Genomic DNA, 5,715 nt, shown 5'->3' on the forward strand with positions numbered 1-5,715 from the left:
TAGAGGGAGGGTATTATACTTAGCGAAATAACTCAATCAGAGAAAGACAACTATCATATGATCTCCCTGATATGAGGAAGTGGAGATGCAACATGGGGGGTCTGGGGGTAGGAAAGGAATAAATGAAACAAGATGAGATTGGGAGGGAGACAAACTATGAGAGACTTACTGTTACAAAACAAATTGAGGGTGATGGGTGGAGGGGGGTAAGGAGAGGGTGGTGGGGTTATGGACATTGGGGAGGGTATGTGATATGGCGAGTGCTGTGAAGTGTGTAAACCTGGCGATTCACAGACCTATACCCCTGGGGCTAATATTACATTATATGTTTATTTAAAAAATTTTAAAAAATTATAAAATTTTTAAAAAATGGTGGGAGACAAAGGTTCAATGAAGACTTACTGCACTATATCAATTTTTTAAAACATTTAAATAAAATCATTACTTCTAGAATTACAAATGTAATATGAATCTGAAATATTAAAAACAGACTCTGAGTAGTTAAAGGTGCTACTTTTAACTGAAAGGCATATTATTAAACCCTAAATTTAGAATATGTGAAATTTAGTATAGTACTTGGAATTATTAGCTTATTTCAAGAACTTTTTCTTTGGCATTAGTTACTTATGTTTTTGGATAATATCATAACTCTACCTCTTCCTTAGGAAATATACTTTCTGTTGTAAAGGGTTTAGGTTTATTGGGTCATATTCCTATCTGATAACTAAACTCCATGTCTTTGTGAATGAAATATCCCTTTTTCTCCCTGTCATTCTCCAGTATGCTTCGTTGAGGTAACTGTGAAATCCTTTTCATATTCTTGAAACAATATTTATTTCAACTATTCTATTCACTTCAGTTGAAATATTTCAGTACTTAATATATATTCTGTCACATCTTTTTAATGTACACCTAAACCAGGGGGAAAAAATAACTGTATCTCACACCCAGAGAAGTGAGGGAAGTTTTTTTTCCTCCTCAGTATGATTAAAAAATAAAATATGGAAACTGAAAGCTGAAAGGACATAAAGTTCTCATCCTTTGTGATATATTTTATTTTTACTTCCTAAAAAAAACTATCAAGAAATTTTTTTAAACATGCATTACAGAGTTTCCCATAATGTAGAACATGTACCACTGGGATCACCTCAGAAGACTGTCCAGAGTTAGTAAATGGACATTTTTTTTTTGCTTCAATCATTTTGAATTTATGTTAATACATACTAGAAAATTTTAACTAACAAATGTTTTCCCAAATATTATCACATAAAGTGAGGCAATAGTCATTAAAGTTCAAAAATAACTGATGTATTATTTTTTTATATCAAACAAATTGGAAGTGGTCGAGTCACACCAAAAATAAATAAATAAGAATGATGTGTGGGAAAGGAAAAGTTGTAACCCTTCATACAGGTGACTAAATTGTTTGCAGCCATGTTAAATAGGCAGAAATCAATTTCTTCAGACTTTAATGACTAAGATAAAGTATACTTGCCACAACATAGAGCTCAGTGATTAATGATTATTATCATTGTTTATTAATCATATGAAGAAAGAACCTGGGAATTAAGGGAAAGGCATATTAGCTCAAGAAACATCTAACTATATAGATTAAATTTACACCACTGGACGTTTACATTACTTATGTTTTTGTTTCCTTAAGTTCTCAAGCTCTGTGATTCTGAGTTAAAGGCAGATTTTACTTATTTCATTGGAAGTCACACAAGACAAGGGGACTTAGAGATTTCCAACTGAATTCATATGCACTTCTTTTTTTTTTTCCAAATCACTTTTATCATATGCACTTCTTAAAGGAAACACAACTAGAGAAAAAAAGAAGAAAGGAAAGAAAAGAAAAAAAAGATATTCTCTCATATTTTGTTTTGACATTGGTAAACAGGAAAATACACGAGCACTACAACCTCAAGTATCTGCTTTCCATATGAGGGAAAATAGGAGCACACTGGGTGTTTTTTTTGGACAAAAGTAGGAAAACTACATCCCAGAGAGAATGAGTTTCAGGTTATTGTGACAAACTAGTCTTAAACATGGGTTTCCCAGCAACTAACCCAATACCTTTTTTGGTCTGACCTTTTCAATTATGAGAAAGGAGATTAAAGTCATCTTTCTAAAGCAAATATCATTTTTGAAGAAAAGAAGAAAATACTAGAAGTATAAAAATTACAAATAATAGTTTGGACATGGATTATTTATTTGGAACAGTAAAGCTAATGCAAGGCAGACAGAGACAGATTCCTTTAAATTTTAATAAACATAAATATACATATAAAATTATCCAATGTAGATACAAGCATTCAACAAACACACTTGCCCGAAGATCTAGTCCCAAGCCATCAATCTTTGACTCTAGTTGCCCCAAGCATATGACTGTTTGGCTCTTTAGATCCAATTATAAGTTTCATAAACAGTCATCATTTAGTAAGTCAGATCAGACAGCATGGTTGGATGCATTCCTTTTGGGAAATTGGAATGGTCTATAGCAAATAAGCCACAAACATTTCTATTTTCCAAGCGTTGAGTTTTCTCAATGACAAGTTATTATGAATCATCAATATGAAATGGAAATTTAAAAAAATAAAATGGGTATTGAAGAACTACCCTAAAAATGTTGCAACTCTGTAACAGGCCATTCATTCTTTTCACCCGTCACTGCTTTTCAACTTCTTCAAACATAGTTGAGTCACAAGAAAATATTTGCTGGACAAATTATCTGAGAGGCTTTTTATTATTATTCTGTTTTGAAGCTGGAGGCATATGTGTATTTTGTTTCAAACAGATCTTTGATTTCTAGTAAGTAAAAGAGAAAATATTCTTTTTAATAACACGTGTTTTGGGGTTTGTTCACTACAGCTCTTAACATTGTAAATGTACCTGAATGGTATATAATTATAGTTTCATGAGATACTTGATATTTACAGGCACACTGAACTTTCCCTATAATAATGCCATTTTAATGATTCCTGTAACAGAAATTTGATGGGGAAAACATATTTACTTTCTTCGTTCTTTTGCTTGCTATTCTTACAATCAAGAGTTTCAACAAAGATCCGTCTCTTCCAAATAAGGAATAATTTAACACAGTTTTTTTTTTTCTTTCTTCTCAGTCTACAAGGAGGTGGGTCTTTATATTAAATACTATGTTACTTGAAACTAGTGACCTATCAGAAAAATGATATTCCCTTCTCACAAAGAAAATTATAATGCTTCAGAAGAAAAGCAGCACAGCAACCTAATTTTTTTTCTTAATAAATCTTGAGCTATAGCATGTAGCATACCAGGATTTCAGCATCAGTCTTTCAATTACAAGAAATAAGAAAGAGAGATAAGATGTGGGTTCACAGAGGCATTTGACAAGGTAAATGGAGAAAAAGTTGTACCTGAACAGGAATCGAGAAAAAGAAAATATTTCTTAACATTTAACATTCCCTGAGGCTAATGGTCTCTAGTAAGAGCAGGCTTCCAAGCACCTGTTTTTCTCTCAGTGTGACTTCTTTGACTCACAAAGAGAAATGGATGCTATAAAGGCAAATTGAGATCTATTTTCAGTGGTTCTTTGACTGCTATTGAGCATTAAATGTATTTTGCTTTTCAATGAGCATGAAATGATTTCCATCAACTAATAGCCACATTTATTGAGTATTCGGGGGGGGGGGAGAAACATTGTGATATTAGAAGGCTATGATGAAAGCAAAGTATTTGTTCTGTTAGAGTGATCGGGGAATTATTTACATTAGTCACTATGGTAAAAATCTTTCTGTATATACAATACTTAAAACAGCTACAATAACAACAACAATAATAATCATAATAAAAGGAATCACAATATGATAAAGATTCAAGGTCCAAAAAAGTCTCTTTTTTTTAAAAAACAGGAAAAACATATTAAGGCTCACATTTCTAAAACATTGCTTTAAGTTTCAGATAACTCTTTTTTTTAAGAGTTTATTTATTTATTTGACACAGATACAGAGAGAACACAAGTAGGGGGGAAGGCAGGCAGAGGGAGAGGGAGAAGCAAGCTCACCACTAAGCAAGGACTCGCTCCCAGGACCCTGGATCATGACCTGAGCTGAAGGTAGATGCTTAATGGACTGAGGGATACCAGCATCCCTAAATTTCAGATAACTCGTATTGCAAAGTCATACATTTCCAGGTTATTTTTGCACATACACACACACACACAGACACACACACACAAACTTTGTATACATGGTGCATATATGTGTATATACATTCTCTTTTCCATTATATGCTATACATTTTCTTTTTCCATACATACACACCCAGTTCTTATCTTCTGTTTGGATTCACATTTAGTAACATTCTATTAGCCTGAGTAAGAAATCACAGAATTTCTGAGCAAGTATTTTCATCTTGGGCCACTTTTATTTTTTTATTTTCTTTCTTTGCCAGTAAATTAAATCAGACAGGTGAACACCTGTAAGAGAGCTAAGGATACTCCTAAAAAGTTAAGATGGAAATAGTTTAGAAAGAGATCTGCAAATAAGAAGGAATTATTTACCCAGATTTGATGCACATAATCTTTCTATAAAGCTAAATATTTCTAAAATGTTATATTATGTCCATATCCTAATGAATTTTTTGTGTGAAATTTTACCATATTCTACAATGTAAAAATCAACCCCCCAAAATGAGACAATCTAGGTGGCCAAGGACATAAGTTTACTATTTGGAAAAATAGTGCTTGTTCTGAGTATCTGGGGAAGACTTAGATATACTATTTCACTAACCTCCATAGGAAACGTGTCTCAACAGGTAAGGTACAAGAGATTTTCAGTTCTTATCAAGAAGAAGAAAGCAAACAATGACTTTGTGGTTAAACAACAGTTAATCATTCTGAGGCACCAACAAACTGCCTTTGAGTCACAAGGATTATTATATTACTTTCAATAAAATGAAAACAATATCTACCTCCTAAGACTGCACTGATAGTGCAAAAACACATGCAAAATATGTAGACTAGGAGCCAACACACAGTAGTCAATAAATAGTAATTATTAGTAAATAATAGCATCTATTATCAAATAATAGCATTAGTTCAGAAGCATCATCATAAAGCTTGATTTTTTTTTCTGTGAAATCATGGAGGAAGTCACATAAGCAAAACTTAAATATTAGGTTGCATCTCTTGAGAACTTCTCAAAATAGGATCGCTCACTTCAATTGATCTTGAAGAAAGAACAGTATTTAGCTACATGAAGGAACCACAATTCAGGCAGAAAGAATTGCACGAGCAAAAGCAAAGTTGATACTAAAGGTGCTGTGCCCAGGGATCATGAAATTGTCAAAATGTATCAGGCTGAGCTTTGCGCAGTGGCAGGATCGTAGCCAATGAGGTTTATCCGAGGCGCGATTATTGCTAATTGAAAATGTATCAGACTCAGGGCTTACATGTAAAGACATAGCTGTAAGAACATTATCATGCTACACTGTAATTTATTTGCTTTGCTTTCCCTTAGCAGATTGTAATTTCACTGAGAGCAGTGGTTTGTCTTAAGTATCTGAGTATCCTCTAGTGCCTTTCAGAATAATAAGCATTTGAGGACCCAATGGGGGAAAAATGAATAAAATGCAGCCAGGCTTCTGTGGGATGCACACTGCACAGAAGACAGAAACAAGTGATATCAGAGAGGAAAACAAATCATTTCAATGCAGGCAGATAAAATGGATATG

The 5,715-nt window shown here is 33.3% G+C and overlaps 1 pseudogene; it reads left to right on the forward strand.

Moving 5' to 3' along the window:
* The first annotated feature begins 5,344 nt into the window (after positions 1-5,344).
* LOC123939423 lies at positions 5,345-5,503 on the forward strand (annotated as a pseudogene).
* The last annotated feature ends 212 nt before the right edge of the window (positions 5,504-5,715 follow it).

This window comes from Meles meles, chromosome 3, assembly GCF_922984935.1.
Source record: "Meles meles chromosome 3, mMelMel3.1 paternal haplotype, whole genome shotgun sequence".
Lineage (NCBI taxonomy): Eukaryota > Metazoa > Chordata > Mammalia > Carnivora > Mustelidae > Meles > Meles meles.